This window comes from Oryctolagus cuniculus, chromosome 2, assembly GCF_051225735.1.
Source record: "Oryctolagus cuniculus isolate XC-2025 breed Fujian yellow rabbit chromosome 2, ASM5122573v1, whole genome shotgun sequence".
NCBI lineage: Eukaryota > Metazoa > Chordata > Mammalia > Lagomorpha > Leporidae > Oryctolagus > Oryctolagus cuniculus.
The window spans coordinates 71050783-71076058 of record NC_142868.1 but is presented as its reverse complement, the minus strand read 5'-3'; positions in this window follow the sequence as shown (position 1 = coordinate 71076058).

Here is a 25276-nt window from a genome sequence, read left to right as displayed (position 1 = left end):
TTTGGTCCAAATGAAACCAGAGCTGTCTTTTAGGATCTCATGATATTTCTTTCTGTGTGAACTCTAAACTGAAAGGACTTTGCCCAGGCATGTCGTTTAAGTACTCTTTGAGCACTTAGATCATTCAACCATTAAGCAATACTGAATATCATTTGCTTAGCGACACGCTGTACTTCGCTGCTGTTATTGTTGTTTTAGTTCTCAGGTTTGAATTTCTTCTCCAGGTAGAATTTCTCATCATTTTAGCCATGGCTGGTATATTGGGCTACTTCCAATATGGCTTTGAATCAGAACTGGTTCTTAAAATCTAGTTCAGAGAACAGATTCTATAAAAATAAACTTACTGAACTGAGGAAGGAGAGAAATCAACTACATTCCATTTCAGAATGTGGCAGGCACTGTGAAAAGAATGCCCCCTTCACTCATGTATATTTTCTTTATCTGTTCTGCACTTGTTCAGAACACTAATACTAACAAATTGAAGCCATGTGGTTATAAATCTAGCTATTGTATATTTTTATTGTGGATGATTTCTTAATGTAACCAAAATGTCAGAGTCCAGTAAAATCACTCTTGACTATATACAGAGAATGAAATAGCAAGGACACTTTGGGGATAAATTATTGTGTTCGAACTCACAAAAAAAAGCTTTTGAAGATTTTTTTTCTAAAATGCCAGATAAAGAAGGGTATCATAAAAACCCTTATGTGTGTCAATGTTCCTTTTGGAGCAACTTCTGTCCTCTCCCTGTATTGTTTCAGTTTGAACTGTGTTGGAAAGTGATTTTAACATTTGACATCCTCCTGTGCTTCCTCCTTATAAATAATAAGAATTGTGTAAATTGTTCTGTTTAGACCACCAGGAATCCAAGAAAAAGTTATATTAAGAATGTTGAAGACATCATGGCTCATATATCTCTCTCATTACTTTGCATGGTTAGCCTAGCTGTACTCCCACTATAATAAACTTGACCTGAACTTCGGTTTTGTAACTGTGAATCCTTCTCTTCTTCCTCCACAGTGCCCTCTGTGATCCTCTGCCAGATGCCCAAAGGCCTATTATGAATTCTATCTCTGGGATGTTTCTGAAAAGAGAGTGTTGGTTATCCATGACCAAGTTCTATGTCACTTCCACTCACCCTGGTCCATTCCGAATCATGTACAGAAATGGAATGTGGCTGTAGAATGGGTTGTGCAGAGCCGTCCTCCCTAGCACCTGCCTCCCATTTTGCCATTCTGAAGATAACACTGTGTAGAACTTGCCTACCAAAGCTTTGTTGACACCTTGGACCTATATGGGCATGTGGCAACACTAAACATAGATCTCAAATTGATGTGCTATTGGGCTTACTGACCGATCTAAGATTAACTAACCATTCTGCCTAATATCAGGAAATACCTGTGAGCTATGGGAAGATGTGAAGTCAGTTCTCCTAACACAGTGGCGGCCTTCCAAAGTGTCAAGTCCTCTGGCTGTTTCTCTGTCTTTCCAGTAGAGAGTTCACCTCTGTTTCATCCCAGGGCCTCGCCCCACCATCCAGGAGTAACATTCCATAGTCATACAGTTCTTCATAGCATCTCATGAAACTATAAAGCTTAGGTGGGTAACTGAAGGAATGTATTCTTAATAGTATATACTACTTACCAAAGAAAAATATACAAGAGAAAAGATGAGACTAGTACGAAAATAAGAAAGAGATATAACACATGATTCAAGCAATAATCACCTTTTGGAATAAAATTGTTGCAAGGAGGAGAAAGACATTAGCAATGCTCAAAAGATGACAGGGCCTGAGCAGGACTTTGCAGTGTAAATACCGGGCTGCTTCCAAGGTGAGTTTCTGCAGATGCTGTTGCATTCCTCTCGGGCCCCTCTCACATACACACAGGCTAATTTCTAACTTCCTGCCTAATTGGGCACTCTCTCTGTCTGTCCCTTCCATTTCAATGGATGGGCTATCCCCTAATAAACCTTGCTACTTTGCAAAAAAAAAAAAATGACAGTGTATGGAATTATGATACATTTACTTTTATTGCCTCCAAGGATCCTTATCACAAATCATAATTAATATCACCCCATCCCAGAAGAATTTTCCAGTAAGCATTTATTGCTATAAAACTGATGCTTTTATTCCTCTTTGACTGAAACTTTGAGTATAGAAGAATTTGGTTTATTTTGGTCTCATCACTTCACTTTATGACTATTTCAGTCAGGCCCCCTTTGGACTAATATATCCCAATTTGGGTAGGAAAAAGATTATTGTTGTTGTTTCCTTCCTTTGTTTTGTTTGCATTTATTCTATCATGATTTGCTTGCCTATACATCATATCTGTATCACTACATGAATTACGACTTTGTGTCTTATGGATTCATATTATTTAAACATTTTTTTATTAGGAGAGACAATGCATATGGTAATTAAGTCCTCAGAACTCCAGAATGAGATAAGCTGGGTTCAAATCCTATATCAGGGATATGAATAAATGTAAATATAAATATATAACTTTGGGCAAGTTTGTTGTAGGCAGGGGGTAGCAATAGCAAAAAGGAACTAAAGCTTGCCAGCTCTAGTCAGCCCAAGTGGCAGGCCTGACTGACCCATGTGACAGCTGTATGGCAGCCCCAGGCCATGCCTGGCCTGTGCTGCTCAAACCAGCCCCCCTTTATCCATGCACCACCCAAACACCCATGCCATGCAATAACCAAACCTCCCTTTCTGTGCACTACACAAACCCTCCTTCTGTGCCCCATCCAAATGCTCCTCCCATTATGTGTAGCAGAAAACCACAAATTCTGAGATGTTGCACTTAGAATCAGCGCCACTTATAAATATCCAATATGGCTGAAAAGCTGCGTTCTCACAATGACTTTAGATCATTGTAATAAAATTACCATGTCTGGCACTCCCATTCCCATGATGCACCTGATATCATGACACTTCTGAGATTTCCAAAAAGCACACAAAATGGTCAATACTCAAGGTCACCATCAAACTCTGCTCCCTTTAAGTATTCAATTTATCCTCCCTCCACCACCGAAATACAGACATTATCCCCTATGCCCCTAGATCATATAAAAGGATAACTCCAAACCTTGTTAAGGGCAGCTCCTTCTCTTTGGAGCTAGTCTGCACTTACTCCTTGTGTGTGTACATTTGCTATAAATAAACCTTGCTTCTCTACTCCCCTTTATTTCTCTTCACTGAATTCTTTCTCTTGTGGAAACAAGAACCTTGACCCAGCCCATTCAGGGACCATGCCACAAGAACTTAATCTCCTGACCCTCAATTGACTTTTTATAAAGTTCCCACTGGTTGAGGAGGTATGTATTTAAAGAATGAGAATGAGAATTCAGTGAGATAATAATGTGTTTTGCACGTTATTTGCTATGTATTAGTTGTTCGATAAATAAATAAATAAATAAATAAATAAATCTATCTTAGTCTTACTCCCATCCCATAACTCACGACCACTTTTTTTTGTTTTTTCTGTTGTGCTCCATCATAGGTCAGCTCTCGTTTTAGTTTTTTTGTTTGTTTGTTTGTTTGTTTTTTGACAGGCAGAGTGGACAGTGAGAGAGAGAGACAGAGAGAAAGGTCTTCCTTTACCATTGGTTCACCTTCCAATGGCTGCTGTGGCCGGCGCACCGCGCTGATCTGAAGCTGGAAGCCAGGTGCTTATCCTGGTCTCCCATGGGGTGCAGGGCCCAAGCACTTGGGCTATCCTCCACTGCACTCCCAGGCCACAGCAGAGAGCTGGACTGGAAGAGGGGCAACCAGGACAGAATCCAGTGCCCCGACCAGGTCTAGAACCCGGTGTGCCGGCGCCACAAGGCAGAGGATTAGCCTATTGAGCCTGGCGCTGGCCCTTTAGTTTGATTTTATAAGTTCATCTTACCTCCCTAAATATGATTTTTTAATATGAGATTGCAAGCTTATTATCTTCCTTCGTGTCTTCATCTTTTTTTCTTAACGGGCAAAGGAAGGACAAATAATTGATGAGCCACATTGATTTCCCTAAACATATCATAAACTTTCAAAACCAGTGGTTTTTCTACTTGGGTGGATTTTCCTCCATATATCCCCACTTTTTTTTCTTTGTTCCTCAAATTCTTATTTGTCCTAGAAGGCTAGGATCAAATGTAGTACCCACTGATAAGTGTTGCCCAATTTCCCAGGTTGTAGTCAGTAATTAAGTATCCATAATGTTTCCAAAACGATGTAGTCAACACTCCGGGTTACCACATACATGTTATAAGCAATGGGTCTATTCATATACCTCTGTCTCACAAGATGGGTTCTTTGAAGTCAGACACTATGAACTGTGGGTTCTTTACTTGATTGATGTCTCTGGCCTCTAACATGGAGATGTCACAAAATAGATACTTGATAAGTATGTTTTGAATGCATGACAGCCTTCTGCTTCTGGAAACAGCCCAAATTATGCATAAAAATATATAGAAATGGCACTTTCAGACTACAAAATTCATTAAAAGTTGAAGTTAGGAAAAATAGGAAAAGCAAAGTAAATAATTCAGGAAAGCATAATGTACAGAGGGACCCTTCAATTTTTTCTGTGTTAGTTGATTTATGTTGACAAAATATACCAGAACCAGAATCTCATTAAAGCCTTCCTTTTGAGCTCTCCCATGCTTGATTAACAAACTTAACATATTATAACATAAAGTTACTTTCTCTTCCCAGGCAGCTCTCACCAACAGTTAGAATCTTAATCTTTGGCAAGATTAATATCCTAAGATTAAATCTTAGTAAAAGTTTATCCCAATCAAATAATAAATATCTGCCATAATACAATTTGTATTTTGTATCACTAAAACTATCAATAGCTTTTAAAAACTGTACCATGACATAGAGTAAAAGTTCATTTTTCTCATAGCAAATTCATATATTTGCAGACACAGGCATATGCCTTTGACTATAAAATATAAGGGCATAAAAATTGTCATAGGTTGATAAAATTAATATAAATGGTTTTGCTATGAGTTTAAAAATTCCTATTAAACCAATTAAATAAAGTTATTAAAGTTCAGCCATTAGACATGTAATTTCTGGGATATCTGTAAAACACAGGATGAGTAAAATTTATAAAATTATTACTGAATAAATCTAATAGCAATGAATAAGCTTCAACCATGTCTAAGTTGAACTTTGCCATCAGCAACTTATTATATATGACAAAGTCACAGGTGGATATCTCTGACTATTGATTATTTCAGGAGGGAAGATCTCCAATAGGCTTCTTCCCAGTTCACTCTTGCTAGAAAATAGACCTTAGACTGAAGTCTGATTTCTGATTTATTCTCAAAAGTCTGAGTTTAATTTCCTAAATCCCCTCAACAGAGCATATGAGATATTCTTTCATTCTTTTAGTATTGTAAAAGACTGTATTTTAAGAAAGAAATTAAATTTTCACATCAGAAATTATTCTGTGCAACAAAAATAAGATTCACAGAGGAGATATTGTTAAAGGTTGAGCTTCATTAATATCACAAAATTAAATAAAAGACTGGAGGATCATCTTAAATACCTGCCTTATTCCTATCTTTGGCACAAGCAGATGTTTCCAAACGTAAATAGTGAGTTAGAAACATCTAAAGAATAGTGTTAGCATTAACTCAAATTATTTTTTAAAATATTGTAGAATTATTAAATGTGCATAAAATGTGAACCCAAACCAATTACTAGTGGAATCTATAAAAAAAAATTTGAAATTAGATTTTCAATTTGGAAACTTTGTAATCTTAGAACAAACCAAGCCATTGAAGGAAATTGACAAATTCTAGGTCTCATTCATGCATCTAGATCCAAAGATAATTTGATCATGAGTCGAGTTTCCTGATCATTGCTCACATTTTATCTTCAACTTGGAAGAGTCAGTCTGCTATGAAAATTTCACATACCATAACATCTATTAAGCTTTGATTTGGTATGATAGCATCTTTTACACACTAGTCATTTCTTGTTAGCCCATTAAGAATTAAAATACTTCCAAATGACAACTTGAATCCCCAAAATTAAGATATCTTTCTCTCTTTAACTTCAAAAAGAATTCCTCATATACAAAATGCTGAAGCTTCGTGGTTGTTATTGTATGCTACCTCTGAAATAACTGGCAAACTAAAATCCTCTCATTTTAGGAATCCATTTGATTCTAAAGACCTAGACACAGATATGGAAATAGGATTCAAATATAAAGTTTTCCTTGAGAATATGAGCATGTTTCTGCTAATCTTTTAGGTTATCATCAGAACTAAAACACTCCTTAAAAATTATTTTGGAGAACTCACTAATCCCAAAGAATACATCTGAGGAAGTCCCAGAAATCCCGCTATGAAAACCACTGAGCTAGAGAATGGAACATTCTTTCTCCATATCCCAGAAATCCTCTTAAATCAAGTTTCAATTTAGTAGGTAACTAGGAACCTGGAACTTGCCTTAGCAAAGGCCCCCTGCCTGGCAGCCCTCCAGCCCTCCAGGCTGCTGCCCTTTGCCATCAGCCCCCTTCTGAATCCCAGGATTTAGACAAGCTGAAGGCTTCTGCATGCAGGAGAATGAAACAAGACAACTACCTTACCTTACCACTCAGAATGGATCAAAGACCTAAATCTATGACCCTGTAGCATCAAATTAGTAAGAACATTGGGGAAACCCTGCAAGACACTGGCATAGGGAAAGACTTCTCAGAAGAGACCCCAGATAGACAATCAAAGCCAAAATTGAAAAGTGAGATTACATCAAACAGAAGCTTCTGCACTGCAAAAGAAACACTTAGGGGGTTGGCACTGTGGCTTAACTTAACTGGCTTAAGGTTAAGTCTCCACTTGTGCTGCCGCCACCCCATATCAGCACCAGTTCAAGCCCCAACTGCTCTACTTCCAATCCAACTTCCAGTTCCTTGCTAATGGTCTGGGAAAGCAGTGGAAGTTGGCCCAAATGCTTGAGCCCCTGAACCCATGTGTGAGACCTGGAAGAAACTCCTGGCACCTGGCTTTGAATCAGCCCAGCTCCACTGTTGCAGCCATTTAGGGAGTAAACCAGCGGATGGAAGACCTCTCTGTCTCTCCCTCTCTCTGCCTATAACTCTGCCTCTCAAATAAATAAATAAAAAACACTCAGCAAAGTGAAGAGATAACCAAAAAAATGAGAGAAAGTATTTGCAAACTATGCAATTGATAAAGGATTAATTTCCAGAGTCTATAAAGAGCTCAAGAAACTCAACAACAACAAAACAAAAAACTCAGTTAAGAAATGGGCAAAGGACCTGTACGGGCATTTACAAGAAAGGAAATTCAAATGGCCAACAGACACATGAAAAATGCTCAGGATCACTAGCCCTCAGGGAAATGCAAATCAAAACCCAATCATGTTTCACCTCATCCCAGTTAGAATGGCTTCATACAGAAATCAACAAACAACAAATGCTAGCAAGGATGTAAGGAAAAATGTTCTGTAATACTCTGTTGGCAGGAATGTGAACAAGTGCAACCACTGTGGAAGACAGTATGGAGATACCTTAGAAATCTGAATATAGACCTACCATATGATCCAGCCATCCCACTCCTGAGAATTTACCCAAACCAAAAGAAATCAGCATATGAAAGAGTTATCTGTATCCCTATGTTTATTGCAGCTCAATTCACTATAGTTGAGATATAGAATCAACCCAGATGTCTATCAACTGAATACTCGATAAAGAAATTATGGTATAGATACAATATGGAATATTACACAGTGATAAAAAATAAGTGAAATCCCATCTTTTGCAACAAAATGTATACAACTGGAAACCATTATACTTAGTTAAATAAGCTAGTCCCAAAAAGTCAGATACCATATGTTCTCCCTGATCTGTGGTAACTAGTAGAGTACCTAAAAGTTAATCTCTAGGTGTGAAATTGACACTTTGTGATGTGATGATTGTGAACAGCCCTTATCATGTCTGTTCAGGAACAGTGTTTTTTGTTTGTTCTGTTTTTTTTTTTTTTTTTTGTCTTCATACTATTTATTGAACTTTTTACTTGGTGTAGGGTTAATCTTTTGAGTATAAAGTTAACTGAAAAAAGAATGGGAATAGGAAGGAAGAAGGTATGTGAAGTGCATGAAGTTTGTATTCCTTAAATAAAATTTAAAGTAGAAAAAATTGCAAGGCATTGAAGTGAAATTGACATTTTGAGATTTGCTGATTGCTTATAGCCCTTGTCTCTTCTGTCTAGGAATAGCAGTTTATTTTTTTTCTTCATACTATTTGTTGAACTCTTTTTCGTCTTAAATATGTATTTATTTATTTGAAAGGCTGAGTTAGAGAGGCAGAGGCAGAGAGAGAGAGAGAGAGAGAGATCAATCTTCCATCCACTGGTTTACTCCCCAGATGGCTGCAATGGCTGGAGCTGGGCCAATCTGAATCCAGGAGATTCTTTTCAGTATCCCATGTGGGTACAGGGATCCAAGGACTTGGACCATCTTCTGCTGCTTTCCCAGGCACATTAGCAGGGAACTGGATTGGAAGTGGAGCAGCCAGGACTAGAAATGCACCATATGTGATACCAGTACTGCAAGCAGCAGCTTTACCTGCTATACCACAGTGCTGGCCCCTTGTTGAACTCTTAGTGTAGGGTTAACCTTATGATCATTAAGTAAACTTAATGTTTACTTAATGTTTACTTCTGTAAAAATTAAGAGTGGGAATGGGAGAGGAAGAAGTGTTGTACCATGGGTGGGAGGAGGGAAATATCACTATGTTCATAAATCTGTATATATGAAAAACATAAAACTTGTATAACTTCAATAAAATTTTAACAAATAAGTAAAAAATTAAAAACCACTATATAAATACCCTAGTAATACTAAGAAATTTAACAGTGCTATGTAACGATAAACGAGGCAAAGAAATGATGCATAAATCTGCAAAAAAAGACAAAGTGGGCAAAAATAAGTACATAGGTAGAAAAAGACCCAAACTAAACAAAACAGGAGTGCTCAATAGCAGCACATATAATAAAATTGGAACAAAATGAGGAAAAGAATAAACAAAATATACCAAGAAACAAACAAACTAAAAAGCACCAAGAAGCACAAATGCTAGGTTAGATGGGTCCAAGACACACAGATCACTAAAAATAGCTCCCCGGGTAAAGAGGACAGAAACGTAGGCCCAGCCAGCAGCTTATATAGGCTTGTGGAATTACACAGCAGCAGTGGCGGTTATGGAATGTCAGAGCAAGACATGGACCAATCATAGCCGCAGATAGTCCATGGGGGTCACTCAAGAATCTTTCACTTACATAAAAAACAAGGACCCCTAGAGTTTTTTGCTTAGGTTGGTGATAGAGATTGAGAAATTAAAACCCTTAGGATGTTTCAATGGCCTTTTCATTCCTAGTTTAAAAACTGACAATAACTTTTGGCTTTTGAAGACCTCCTAATGTCTACACTCAAAATATCTATTCCTTTTCCTTTAACCTCTGAATAATAGGTCTCAAAATGGTGATACAGCTTCTCAAGCATTGTGATACTGTAATAAAATGTCTGTCACATAAGACACCAACAGGTGGCCAGCGCCGTGGCTCACTAGGCTAATCCTCTGCCTTGTGGCGCCGGCACACTGGGTTCTAGTCCCGGTCAGGGCGCCGGATTCTGTCCCGGTTGCCCCTCTTCCAGGCCAGCTCTCTGCTGTGGCCCAGGAGTGCAGTGGAGGATGGCCCAAGTCCTTGGGCCCTGCACCCCATGGGAGACCAGGATAAGTACCTGGCTCCTGCCATCGGATCAGCGCGGTGCGCTGGTTGCAGCGCGCTGGCAGCGGCGGCCATTGGAGGGTGAACCAACGGCAAAGGAAGACCTTTCTCTCTGTCTCTCTCTCTCACTGTCCACTCCTGCCTGTCAAAAAAAAAAAAAAAAAAAAAAACAAAACACCAACAGGTAAGAGTCACATCTACAGAGCTGTAAGGAAGGTGTCTTTCCTCACCATTTCCCCCGAAGATCATCAGGTTTCTCATCAGAAACCCTGGACGACCAGAAAATCGTGGAATTAATACAGTCCAGGTATGGAGAATTAAATAAAAGTGTCAGCCAAGAAAGCTATATCCTCCAAAATTGTCCTTTGAATAGCAGGGAGAAATCAGGGCATTTCCAAATGTCTTATGTTTTTTTGGACCATTGGGACAAAATACTTTGAGATGAGTAGTAGAAAAAGAGTGGAAATTTACTTCTCAGTGCTCTGGGGGCTGGAAAGTCTAATATCAAGGCACTCGCAGACTCCATGCTTGGAAAGAGCTCACTGCTGCTAAGATGGTGCCGTCTTCACAGAAAAAAAAATAAATAAATAAGGAATGATATGGTCAGTTGAAGCTATGTATATGTATTGAAAAGTTGCACTATAGCCCTTAAAAGAGGGCAAGTACTATATCTTAATCCAAAATTCAAAAAAAAAAAATATTGCCTACTTGGGGTGTTCTGAAGTATGGAAGGAAAGAGCTCATCCCTTCAAGCCCTTTTAGACAATCACCCAGTCTAGGGCCAGCATTGTGGTTCAGTGAGTTAAGCCACTACCTAAGACACTGGCATCCATAGGAATGCCAGCTGGAATCCAAACTGCTTCACTTCCAATCCAGCTCCTTGCTACTGTGCCTGAGAAAACAGCAGAAAATGCCCCAAGTCCTTGGACCTCTCCACACACTAGGGAGACCCAGATGGAGTTCCAGGAGCCTGGCTTTGGCCTGGCTCAGCCTTGGCTGTTGTGACCATTTCGGAAGTGAACCAGCAGATGGAAGATATTTCTAACTCTTCTTCTCTCTCTGTATTCCTTGCTCTCTATAACTCTGCCTTTCACATAAATCTTTTTTATAAATCCTTTTTATAAATTTTTGAATACATCTTTTTTAGAAAAAGAGAGAAGGAAGGAAGGAAGGAAGGAAGGAAGGAAGGAAGGAAGGAAGGAAGGAAAGAAGGAAGACAGGCAGGCATGAGCCAAACATTCTGTCCAGGAGAGTGGAGCCCGCATGGTTCCATCACCTCTCAGATTCCCCACCTGTTGATATCGTGGCATTGAGCTTGAAGTGCGAATATGAGGTTTGGAGGGACACAGATATTTGTCACCATGGACCTGCCCTGCATGAAGGGAGTCTTTCAGGCTGAACTAGAGGACACAAGACAGGAAAAGTTGTAAAGAAGTAAGATTTCTGGGAAGGTTAATTGTCCGGTATGATCAGTTTATGTTAGGTATATGTGTTGAAATATTGTACTGTAGCACATAAAGGTACAAGTATTACAGGGTAATCCCACATCTAAAAATACTCCTCAATTTCTTTCATCAATGATTTATAGTTTTCATTGAAGAGATCTTTTATCTCTTTGGTAAAATTTATTCCCAGCTATTTTCTTTTTCTTTAGTATAGCTATTGGGCATGGTATTTCTTTCTTGATTTCTTTTCCAAAAGATTCACTCTTGGCATATAACAATGCTACTGATTTTTTTATGTTGACTTCATAGCCTGAAATTTTGCTGAATTTGCTTATTAGTGTGTTTGGGGGTTTTCTATATTATAAGATTATGTCATTTGCAAACACTGACAATTTGGCTTCCATCTTCCCGATTTGGGTACTCTTTATTTCCTTCCTCTTTCCTGGTTGCTCTAGCTAGGACAATGTTGAATAACATTTGAATAGTCAAAAGAAATCAAGTTCCAAATGATCTCTAAAATGAGAGTCACATGATCTCAGTAAGACCAGCACCATAAGTGCATCACTGAATAAAAATGTCAGCTTTTCCTGAGTGAAAGTCCTGAACAAGACAGATCAAAGTCATCTGCAACAATACTTCATGTAACAATAGAGTTCACTTGGCATCTATCAATGGTTACCAGAGATGTGAGCATGGGGCAGAAGCACACTGAGTAATTCCAGTCTCCTAAGGTCTACAGCAAAGATTTCTAGTGGTCAATGGGACAATGAATTAGAGTAAACACATGTTTCTGCCAGCATAATCAAACCCAGCAGATGGAAACTCTCTGGCAGATGAGTTCAATGTCTGCAAGAGAAAATTCACCTACCAAGAAGGCTTCAAGACTTCAGGATAGGCTGGCGCCGTGGCTCACTTGGCTAATCCTCTGCCTGCACTGCCGGCATCCCGGGTTCTAGTCCTCGTTGGGGCACCAGATTCTGTCCCGGTTGCTCTGCTTCCAGTGCAGCTCTCTGCTGTGGCCCGGGAAGGCAGTAGAGGATGGCCGAAGTGCTTGGGCCCTGCACCTGTCTGGGAGACCAGGAGGAGGCACCTGGCTCCTGGCTTCGGATCGGCGCACTGTGCCGGCCGCAGCGCACCGGCCATGGCGGCCACTTGGGGGGTGAACCAATGGAAGGAAGACTTTTCTCTCTGCCTCTCTCTCTCTCACTGTCTACCTCTGCCTGTCAAAAAAGAAGAAGAAGAAGAAGAAGAAGAAGAAGAAGAAGAAGAAGAAGAAGAGGAGGAGGAAGAAAACGACTTCAGGATAGCATGACTATAACTGAATGCAAAATACTCCCCTCTACATCTTCCAAAACTGGATGTCCAACTTTTGAACAACCCCCTAAATACCTTCTATGTAAGGGAAATCTGCCAGAAAAAATCATTTAGCTAATTTGAAGAGTTTAATATAGTTAGAAATATTTATTTATATTAAATATAATATAATATAGTAAATAATAATATAAATATAGTATAATAGCTATCATTAGGAAGTATAAACTAACAGATGCTTTATTAAATGTTGAAGCCCAGCATCTCATTAACTTGTCACAATAATGCTATGAGGTCACTCACTGTGCCATTAAATTCAAACTCTTTAGGTCATTCCTTTTGTCTACTTCATAGCATTTCATACATGACATATGAAGGTACTTTGAAAAGTTCATGAGGGAGCAGGCTACTTAGAATGTGTTCATCCCATATCAGAATGCTGGCTGCTCCACTTCTGATTTTACTTCCTGCTAGTGAACCCTGGAGGCAGCAGACAATGTGCTTGAGCCCCAGTGGGAGACTTGGATGGAGCTCCTGGCTCCTGGCTTCAGCCTGGTCCAACTCTGGCTGTTGCGGCCGTTTGGAAGTGAATCAGGATGGAAGATTTTTTTTTCCCCTTTCTCTCTATGTATCTGTCTCTCTCCCTTCCTCTCTCTGCCTTTCAAGTAAATGAGAGCAATTTAAAAAAAAAAGGAAATATAATATATACAGATCCACTTTTGTTAAGAAGTTCATATAAAGCAAAATTAGAAGATAAATTATTTGAGGGCAAAATGTTTTGAAATCCAAGCATAGATTTTTCCTAATACAAAATTTTCATGAACTTTCTGAAGGCCTCTTGTAAGTACGGATTTCAAAAATGCTTTGCACAAAGCAGACTTATCTTTTAATTCCATTTCCTATAAGCTTTGTGAAGTCACCTCAGATCTAGTGCAACCTCCTTGTCTTCAACTTTCCCACTTTGTCCCATTTTTCTGTAGCCACATATTTTTCTCTAGTTTATGCAAACACATTTAGGATATATATCAGGGAAAAGATAACCTAACAGAAAACTGTTACAGGAATAATTCACCAATGCATTTACAAAAAAACGAAAATAGGCTTCCCAGGAAGCACATATAATGACAGTCTTATTACTTGAAGTGCTTTGCCTGACAAAAACAATAAATAAACAAGAATAAAACAGTGCAAAGAAGACAATGTGGCATGCGAGGCCATGACATGTGGCCATAAAACAGATTTCATGTCAAATCCAATGCCTAACACATTCCCTCCTCATGGCATGTATTGTGTAAGGACTTTACACAAAGAACCTGATTTTAGTAACTGATAGTGACTTGTAGAACATTTCTTTGAAAGCAAATTTAGCCTGTGAATATATTTGATTAAAAAAATAGTTTTGTGACCTGAATTCCCCCAGATAATCTGCTTAGTATTCCCAATCTTTTTCTATAGGTAGGCAAAACTGTTTCATTATTTAAGTGTATTAAATTTAGAAGAAAATATTAGATGAGTTGTTTCGTGATATTTTGACTTAGAGAGCTTGTTAGGTCAAATCAAGCTGACATATAAGTAGCACTGTAATGCATGAAATTTTTTTAAATGAATTTGTAGTTTTCCTTTGATTACCTTATTCTTGCAGGGCCCTAAAGACATTTCCATCCCCTGCTATTTCTGACTGTCTCTAAGATATCTATTCTCAAAATCATTGACCACTTAAGATATAAGCCCTATTAAATAATTCATTTCACAGAGTTTTATGTGCCTTTCTGTAGGTTGGGCACCATATAGGCAATCATTTATTTGTAAATTACCTTTAATCACTCTAACTATGTTGCATGCTGTGTAGAAACCAGACTGGTCAGATAAAGTATCAAGGTCAGATTTGTGGTTTCATTTATTACCTGGAGAGGAAAGTCTTCTACATTTCCATTCTTATATCGATTGTATTTATAGTGTATAAACCTTTTAGTAATGTGGAAATGCCATATTTTTCTGGCTATAGCAATTCACTTGTAACAAAACTGAGAAAGACAGAAAAGAAAAATACACTGACTGTTTTTAGCACAGTGTTTTCACAACTTAGTACATTTCCCTTTAAACTCACTAATCATCATAATCTAGGCAATAAAAGCCTTTGACATCAAGAAGAAAATACCTCTCACATTGTTTTCCTTTCTGCCTGCCTCCCACATTTATTAGCCCAAAGTTACCACCCATGTAAATATGAGTCACATATTTTTGGACACATGTTTTGTAATAGTTCACCTCAGGATATACTCTTCTTAGACCAACCCATAAATTCAGAAACGCCAACTATCACCCAGGGTCCATGGTCAAATAAATACGGAATGAAGGAAAAAGAGTAGTATCTTTTTCCAAAGTTCAAAAGAATAATATGAATATTCAGCACATTTTATAGCTATGCTTTGAGCAAAGAAATGGATAAAGTTAGGAAGGGATTTAGCAAAAACCTAAATAAAGGGTTTCATTCTTTTCACTAGAACCTTATCCAATTCCTAATAAAAAATTCTGGATAATAATCATGTACTCAGAAAACATTTAATGAGTAAACATATTAATAAATATCTTATACTTCTTCCTCAAAACATTGTTACATCGCTTATGTATCCAGTGTTCTTTCACAGAATCATATTCAGCTTCTACCAGTGTAAACACTGTACTGGACCATAAAGACACAAAGGTGAGTAAGAAACGAGGCAGTTACGGTATAACATAATGAGCCTCCTTTCTGGGAGCCAGTAGGAAAGATGTACCTGTCAGCAGACACAAGGTACCAGGGAACTCTAGGGAATGCAGACTCTTGGATGTAATCTGACTTAAGCAGCAGTTAACCAGTGAGGCCATGAAAAGGTGGGTCAGCTGGGATGAAAAAAGTGTTGCAAGAGAACTGAAGGATGGAAGGAAGGGACTGGGGATGGGAAGAAAGGAAGGAGAGTAGAAGGAAAGATGTGAGGAGATGGGAAAGGAGGGAGGGAGTGGAATCAATAGTATTTAGACAGGATAGGGTACCCAGGAGCATGGGCAGAGAATCTGAAACCGCTGACTCTGGTGAGCTTGTTTTCCAGAGGATTGCCCCGGGAAGCATATCTTGCAACATGGTGCTCAGACCATCAACCAACAGAGGAAGGTGGCAAGAAACCAGTCTGAGTCAGAGCTTTAAACATGCTATGTGTGAAGATGGATGCTGCTTGGGCAGGAAAGGTCCTTCCACTCCCCCTTTTGCACGTGCTGGATACTCCCCTAACCCTGGCATAACAGCGCTGACAAAGTGCTTCTGAGAGAGGGCACTTTCTTTAGGAAACTATCCTCTTCCACTGTCCCCTTTATGTGTTCCAAGAACACACACATTCCTCTGAGGAACTCCCACTTGAGCCTGATTATTTGGTGATTCCACAAGCTAAAGAACTCCTGGTGCTAGCAAACAGGAGAAGAGAGGAAGAAAGGGAGAGAAGGAGAGAGGAGATAGGGAGGGAAGGAGAGACGGAGAAGGTAGGAGGGAGAGGAGGAGCTGCCAGCCCCAGCAGGAGAGAGAATTCCACTCTGGTACCCTACAGCTGCACAGCAGTGAAACAGAGGCTGTATTTTCACTGCTTTTTGTTATCTTGCAATTATAGATTTGTATCAGTTCCATGAGGTCCCCAAAATCTATGAGATGGATGCTTATCATGTCTTGACTTTCTTGTTTATTCTTGCTTAATTGATCAAGGATAACTTGCAATATTTATTACCTTTCTGAAGATGAATTTTAATCTTTAAAAGATCTAGTTTCTTCTTAAGACTTAAACTATTTGATACTGAAAGCTTTTAAATCTTAATTCCGAAGCTGAAACATCCATAAAATGAGCTATCCATCAAAATAACCTTGGGGAAAAGCTTTGCCTTGTGTTAGTATAATTTTATAATTAAATAATGCTCTTAGCTAGAAAACTCTGCCTTTTTACATAATCACTGCATGATGTGTATGGAATTAGAAATAATCTCAACAAGCTTTATGTCTTAGCACTGGGAAACCATACTTCCAATAAAATTAATGTGTTTATAGGTGTTATTTATCTTATATTGATCATGTTTATATATGGATATGGATGATTTTTTAGTGTCTCATTCCCAAAGTAATTTCTAACCATGAATGACAATATTGTCTGGCAATGCTAGTTATATTTCACCTCAAAGAATACTAATGTATTTTAATATATATAAAAGTATAATATGGGGCTGGTGTTGTTGTGCAGCAGGTTAACACCCTGGTCTGAAGCGCTGGCATCCCATCTAGGCGCCAGTTCAAGACCCTGCTGCTCCACTCCTGATCCAGCTATGGCCTGGGATAGCAGTAGAAGATGGCCCAAGGCCTTGGGCCCTTGCACCCATGTAGGAGACCAGGAAGAAGCTCCTGGCTCCTGGCTTCGGCTCCGGCCATTGAGGCCATCTGGGGAGTGAACCATTGGATGGAAGACTTCTCTCTCTCTCTCTCTCTCTCTCTCTCTCTCTCTCTCTTTCTCTCTGCCTCTCCTCTCTCTGTGTAACTCTTTCAAAAAATAAATAAATAAATCTTTTTTAAAAAGTATATTGAGCATTTTATATTATTAGTGCCTTCATATATATTACAGAAAATCATTCCAAAGTTGTTTATTCTGAAAATAATGTTACATAATGTTTGAAAAACATAGGCGTTACATCACTCAAAAGCCTTGGAGGAACAATTAGTGAGTTTTTACCTCCTGTGTTCACAACCTGGGTATAAATCAGGTGTGTGGCACAACCAGGCAAACACATGGTCCAATGTCTTTTTCCTGCCTGTAGCAGTGACACTTTAATCACATTCCATAGCCCTCTCTCTGGCTTCTAGCCAGGGCTTGATGCCAGGGCAGGCAAATTTCTCCATGGAACAATTTGCAAGGGAAGCCCCAGAGTCATTCACAGCCCTTTCATTTATAGGAAGTGCCATCCTAATCTCATAGATGTCTGCATTAAGGTTCCTTGGGGAGAGCACACATTATAGCTACCCCCCACTACCCCTGAGAGAGAGAGAGAGAAAGAGAGAGAGAGAAAGATCTGTTGTTGCTGAATACATCATTGAAGACTAAATATTAATTCAAATACTTTTTATCATAACCACAATGTTTTATAAGCATCAGCTCATTGGAAATTAAAAATCTGAAGGAATCTTTCATTTATATAAAAACATAAGATTTTATTCTGTTAAACCCAGAATTTCCATGCACTGTACACTTTTTTTTTTAGATTTATGTATTTATTTGAAAGGCAAGGTTACAGAGAGAGAGAGAGAGACAGAGACAGAGAGACAGAGAGAGATATTTTCCATCTGCTGGTGCCCTCCCCAGCTGGCCACAATAGCCAGAGTTGCGCCAATCCGAAGGCAGGAGCCTGGAGCTTATTCTGGGTCTCCCTTGTGGGTGCAGAGGCCCAGGTAATAGGACCCTTATCCACTGCCTTCCCAGGCACATTAGCAGGAAGCTGGATCAGAGGTAGAGCAGCCAGGACTGGAACTGCCACCTATATGAGATGCTGCTGCTGCAGGTGGCAGCTTTACTTGCTATACCACAGCACCAGCCCCTGTATATTATTTTTATTTAAACATATTGTAAAAAAAATTTTACCTTTCACAAAGAAATTATCATTTTCCCTATGATATATTTATCACTACTATTTTACCTACTGTTAACTTTTTATAAAACAAAACCCCACAGCTGTGGAAAATAAAGCAAAAGACAGAATAGTTGTTAAGCAAACTTTTTAGAGAAGCTTGATCTCAACAAATATTGTAACTACTTTTTCTATGCTCGTTGAATGACTGCAGAATGGGAATTCCACGAAGACATCACTTATTTATTTTCTTACTTAACCTTCCTTCGTTCCTGTTACTATCCGTTCTTTTTTTTCTCCAATCTATAAGAAAGCTAAACTTTCAACCCACTTCCTTCTTGGTTCTATTCTTAATCTTTATTTCTTTCCGACCTGCTCCGTGTGTCTCTCTGTCCCCTGAAAATTTCCAGGACATTCAAAAGTTGAGCAGACCCCTGGCTACTGTTCCATCAGATATAAATTAACCTTTTGGAGAATAATTTGGAAATAATATTACCATATAACTTTATTTGCAGGAACTTATTCTATAGAAATACAGAACACAATGATCTATCAAAGAAATACTTTGAAGATTATTGGTATGGGGCCAGTGCAGTGGTGTAGTAGGTTAATGCGCTTGTGCTTCTCCCCTATATGGGAGACACAGAAGAATCTCCTGGCTCCTGGCTTCAGCTTGGCCCAGCCCCAGTTATTGCAGCCATTTGGCTAGTGAACCAGCAGATGGAACAACTCCGTATCACTCTATCTGTGTGTAACTCTGCCTTTCAAATAAGTAAAATAAAAATAAGATTAATAGTAATAATATAATATCAGAATACTCAGAATATTCATAAATGTTTTCATTGGAAATTGGGTAAAATAAAAGATGATATTCATACAGTGACATATTCAGTTAATAATACAGAGTTCATCTTTCTGTATTGACTTGAAAATTCCCACAATGAATTGTTGAGTGAGAAGGTAGTATGATTTCATTTAGTCATTTGCTTATACATCATGTTGTATGGAAATGTTACAGAAGAACAGGTATCAAATTATGAGCATTGTTGCTCTCTAAGAGGAATCATATTGAAGGCTTTCACTTTCAGCTTTATGCATGTTTCATTGAGTAGTTTGTACTCAGTAAATATCACTTGATATTGAAAACTAGGTTAAACTGTAGTAGCTACAATGTTTCGATCTGGCTCAGAAATAGAAAAATAAATCCTGATCATACATGGAATTTAGTACAGGACAAAAGTGGCATTGTAAGATAATGATTATTCAGCAAATGATATGAAACTAAATAATCGTTTGTTATTCTGAAGCAAATAGGATTTCTAGATTCAGCAGAATTTCATACCTAAAAGAGTGCAATGGTAGAAGTTCTAGAGGAAAACAAAAGTAAATACTCATATGACTTTAAAGGCATGTTACAAAATGCAGAAACACCAGAAGTTTGCTATTTATCTTCTCAGATGAGTGGGATATTAGAGGACTTCACATTTGTTTGCTAACATTACAATATTGTTTGATTTAACAATAAATACCATGAAAGCAATAAAAACAATTTTAAATGGATGGGTTCAGAATATAGGTAATGAAAATTTCATTAATACAAATATACTTGTAATATTTAAGCCTTCACCTCACAACTGAGTCATAAGAAAAACACATTTATATATATATATATATATATGTATATTATATATATGTTTGCAACTTGTTTACAATGTTGATCTCTAAGAAGTGGAATTATATGAAAGACTTTCACCTTCAGCTTTATTCACTGTTACATGCAGTATTTTGCAATCATCTATTGATACTAAAACTATAGTTAACCTACACAATATTTAGATTTAGCTCAGAAATGGAATAATATATGTAATTTAGTGTGTTAAGATTTCCTCACTTGGTTAACCCTCTGCTTGCAGTGCCGGCATCCCATATGGGTGCCGGGGTTCTAGTCCTGGTTGCTCCTCTTCCAGTCCAGCTCTCTGCTGTGGCCCAGGAGGGCAGTGGAGGATGGCCCAAGTGCTTGGGCCCCTGCACCTGCAAGAGAGACCGGGAAGAAGTTCCTGTCTCCTGGCTTCAGATCAGCGCAATGCCATCCATAGTGGCCATTTTGGGGGGTGAACCAATGGAAGGAAGACCTTTCTCTCTGTCTCTCTCTCTCACTGTCTAGCTCTATCTGTCAAATAAATAAATAAATAAATAAAAAGATTTCGATATTATTTGGCATATGTATAGGTGTGTGTACGTGTGTGTGTGCACCTATTTCACTGGAAGGGTCAATGGTTTCTCAGTGATCCCTAGTACAACATGCCATGTTCATGTTCTTTAGCCACTATATTCAATTCTATGGACATTCCTATCAGGAGGCCTTTGAGATTTGTAAACACATTTTCTCATTCTGTTTACTTTCCTCACAGCAGAAAATAAAAGAACTGAAACTTTCATTTTTTTTCAAAAGCGCAGTGCTGTTTTAGACATCTTTATCAGTCAACTTCCTTTCTGAGAAACTTCTCAAAGAGTTAAGTCAATGAGCATTATGTGCTGTGTAACTGACAAGATGCCAAGAATCATGATCCTCATGAGATATGAAAGCTGAGCTGCCTTTTCCCAGTGTTTAAGTGACTCACTCTGCCCACCAGTTACAGCCTTTGAAAATTCAAATTCTTTGTGTTGTCCAATGTGAATTAATGCTATAACTAGTGCTGAAACAGTATTTTACACTTTATGTTCTATGTGGGTGCAAACTGATGAAATCTTTACTTAATATATACTAAATCGATCTTCTGTATATAAAGATAATTGAAAATGAATCTTGACGTGAATGGAATGGGAGAGGGAGCAGGAGATGGGAGGAGTGAGGGTGGGAGGGAAGTTATGGGGGGGGAAGCCATTGTAATCCATAAACTGTACTTTGAAAATTAGATTTACTAAATAAAAGTTTTTAAAAAAAAAGAAAATTCAAATTCTTAACATCTACAAACTTTTTCAGAAACAGTTGGGCAACATCTATAAAGAAGTTTAAATGCAAATAGTTGTCTGCATTTATTTAAAGAGATAAATGCTTGCGTTTGTAAAGGAAATTCCTCAAAGGATGTACATGAAACCCTAAATGTTGGTAAAAATTAAGGACAATTTAAGATTAGGAAATGGTATTGTTAGTTAACTTTTATCTCCTATAAGCTTGTATTATTTATATCATTTAAAAGATCCTACTTCAACAAAGTTACAAATATTTACAAGTCAAGTACTGTTGGTTGCTCATGAATCAGAAAAACTGAAATTTTTATTGTGTCCATTAAACACCTCTAAACCTTAAAAGTATAGGCTTACCCTCTGGGACTCTACCATTTTGTTGGAAAGACAAGACTTGTAAATAAATAAATTCGGGGGGGGAAGTGAGACAATTTGCTGTAAATTCTAAGCTGATGGTAACCACGCAGAGTGATAGGTTCAGTGGTTTTAAAGGGAAGATCTGTATTTGGGAAGTAATGGTTAACATGGTAACACAATATTTTATAAGCTCAGAGAGATTATCCAGGGGAAGGGACTCAAACTGACGGAATGATAGAAGTGCATGGAAGACTGGGGTCACAGAGTCACAGAGAAGAGCTTGACAGGCACAGAGAACATCCCTTTGGGAAGGCGCTTTAAGGATATTTCTAAGAAAGATTTTCATTGCAGAGGGTAGCTTCACTGATGGTTCCTACAGAAAATCATTCACCATAATAAAATAATGTTACATTAGAAAATATAACACTACTAAATTGGTCTAGATATTAGACCAGGGATAATCCAGAGATGCTTGGTTTGAAAGACAGTGTAGAGAGGAAATTTCAGGAGAGCAGAGAGTATGATAAACACTTTGAAATGGCAGCATGGTGAGGGGGCTGGAGCAAAACTCAGGGATGCTGGGTGCTTTCTCTGGCCTGTGTCCATGAGCACTCTTTTCATCACCCAATTCTGCACTGATGCAGGCTCCATAAAATGTTACAACAGGGAAGAAAATGGTACCACCATACAAGCTACAATTTGAGATGAACGTGAGTGTGACTGACAGGACTCTTCATAGTAGGCAATACAAAATAACTATGAAATGTACAAAGAAAAAATATATATTAAAAAAGAATCACTCCCAGCACTTACAGAAAGGATAGAAAACCAAGCTCAAATAGGAAAACAAAGAGGCAAGGCCTGAACAAGAGCTCCATACCAGCATATTTGGCTTAGAATACTGCCATAGGCACCACTACCATTGGACTCTATGGGACTGCACAACAGCACCCATAAACAATGTGAGCACAGAACTTTGCTGTACACCCGCAATAGTCTGAAGTCAAGTAGCGGCATCCTATTGGCTCTGCTTGTACCATCTGTTCATGCTGTAGGTCCATGGTCTGAGCAAAGAGGCTCTTCTCCATTTCAGTCCAATTAAATTGCAGAACCCTACCCTGGAATTGCCTGAAATAGTAACAATAGTATTAGGTGCCTTCAAAAAGTTCATGGAAAATGTATATTATAAGAAAGTTATGCATAGATTTCAAACGCATTTGTATAAAAACAAACTTATCTTTTAATTTTTTTAAGAGTTAGAGAAAGAAAGAAAGAGAGGGAGAGAGAAATCCCATCTACTGGTTCACTCCAAAATGCAAGGAACCAAAGTCATAAGCTAGAAACTCAATCCACGTATCCCACGTGGGTGTCAGGAGCCCAAACACTTCTTGAGCCATCACAGCTGCCTTGCAGGGTCTGCATTGGCAGGAAGCTGTATTTCAAGCCAGAACTTGGTATCAAATTCCTGTACTCTGATGTAGGACAGCCCCTAAGTTTATCTATGAATCCATTTATCATGAACTTTTTGTACCATTCAAAAACAACAAAAGTCCATCTAATATGATCTGTCTAAAAATGAATGACTTACCTTGGAGTTTGTAGCTGGCTAAATGGTAGCCCCAGAAATATACGTCCATGACTTAATTCTTAGAACCTATGAATATTATCTTATTGGGAGAAAAAGGATTTTCATAAATGTTATTAAATTAAAAATCTTGATATTAAGAGCTCACTTGGAGTTATCCAAGTGGTCCTTCAGTCTAATGGTATGTCTTTTTAAGAGAAACACAGAGGAGAAGCCTATATGAAGGCCAAGGCAGAGATTGTAGTGATATGGCTACAAGCAAAGAAAGCCAGCAACCACCAGCAACTAGAAGCAAGGAATGGACTCTCCTCTGGAGTCTCTATAGGGGGGTGAGCCCTATTACACATCTTCAAGCTTCTGTCCTCCAGAGAGATAATAAATAATTGGCTTCTTTTGTTTGTTTTGTTTGTTTTGTTTTTGTTTTTGACAGGCAGAGTGGACAGTGAGAGAGAGAGAGACAGAGAGAAAGGTCTTTTTCTGTTGGTTCACCCCCTAATGGCCGCTGCAGCTGGCGCACCACGCTGATCTGAAACTAGGAGCCAGGTGCTTCTCCTGGTCTCCCATGGGGTGCAGGGCCCAAGCACTTGGGCCATCCTCCACTGCACTCCCTGGCCACAGCAGAGAGCTGGCCTGGAAGAGGGGCAACCGGGACAGAATCCGGCGCCCCGACCGGGACTAGAACCCGGTGTGCCAGCACCGCAGGCAGAGGATTAGCATATTGAACCATGGCACCAGCCAACTGGCTTCTTAAACCACTATATTTGAGGCAATTTGCTATAGCAGCCCTGGAATACCGAAACAAGATCGCGAATCTCCCATTGCTGCATGTATTTAACTGGTAGGATTCTATTTGTCCAAGAGCAGTGTTCTGGAGACAATTATTGCCCCAGGTAAGAGGCTGAATTCAGTGATAATTCAAATTTTTTTTTTTTTTGAGCTCCAGGGTCTAGAATTCTATCACATGGGTATCTCACCAACAGCATAATTTCATCCCATCTGTAGTTTCTGTTTTATGAGGCTTTACTGTTAGGCTTAATGACTAAAATGTTACTATTTGGCTACTGAGAGATTATCAGAAGTTTTATTTCCAAAGATGCTAATATACAAATTTGTTCTATTGGTGGGGCCGGTGCCAAGGCACAGTAGGTTAATCCTTGCCTGCGGCGCCGGCATCTCATATGGGCACTGGTTATAGTACCGGCTATTCCTCTTCCAATCCAGCTCTCTGCTATGGCCTAAGAAAGCAGAAGATGGCCCAAGTCCTTGGGCCCCTGCACCCACATGGGAGACCAGGAAGAAGCTCCAGGCTCCTGGCTTCAGATCAGTGCAGCTCTGGCAATTGAGTCCATCTGGGAGTGAACCAACGGATGGAAGACCCTTTCTGTTTCTCCCTCTCATTGTCTGTAACTCTACCTCTCAAATAAATAAATAAAAATATTTTTTTAAATTTTTTTATCTGTTGCTTATGCTCTCTTGCTTTTTCCTTCCTTCCTTTGTTTGCCATTTTTTTTGACATGAAAGGTTGAATCAACTAACATGAAAAAATTAGCTTCAGATTATGCAGCTGTCACTTTTCATGCTCCTTGGGAATATTTTCTAGAAAAATAAATGGAGTTGGGCTGCAACATTTGTTACCAAATCACTGGAAATTCCCTTATTACCCTTTGAATCATCCTGAGACACACTTATTTTTAGCCATTTTCTTGATGCTGTCATAAATCTGGGTTCATCTCTATACCCTTGTCACTCATGTAAAATTTACATAAATAAATACTAAGAAGTGATGGGTAGAAATTTCTGCTTCATTTTTGAGTAAAGAACTTAAGCATGTAACAAGACATTCTGTAAATCTGAACATTTAAGTCTATGTTACTGAATTTGATCAGATTTTATGTTTGTCTACTCTTTCTCCAAATATTACAAGTTAGTGATTACCTAGAATATTTTGGAGGATTTTCTGGGTATTTTTAAGAGATTCATTTCTTATCTCCATTTCAGATCATATCTTATGATATTTCATGGATATACTTATAGCTGAACAGTACATATTTACATATGTTATGAAACATTTGATTACAGATGTTATCTTAGTTTCAATGAACATGTATGAACCTTACAAAAATTAAATTTGGGGGCATAAAATGAATTGTAATACCAAAGTAGTGACATTATTGTAATCTTCTCCAGTCCTGCTCTTTATTCTGCTGCTCTTCCACTACCCTCTCATAATATC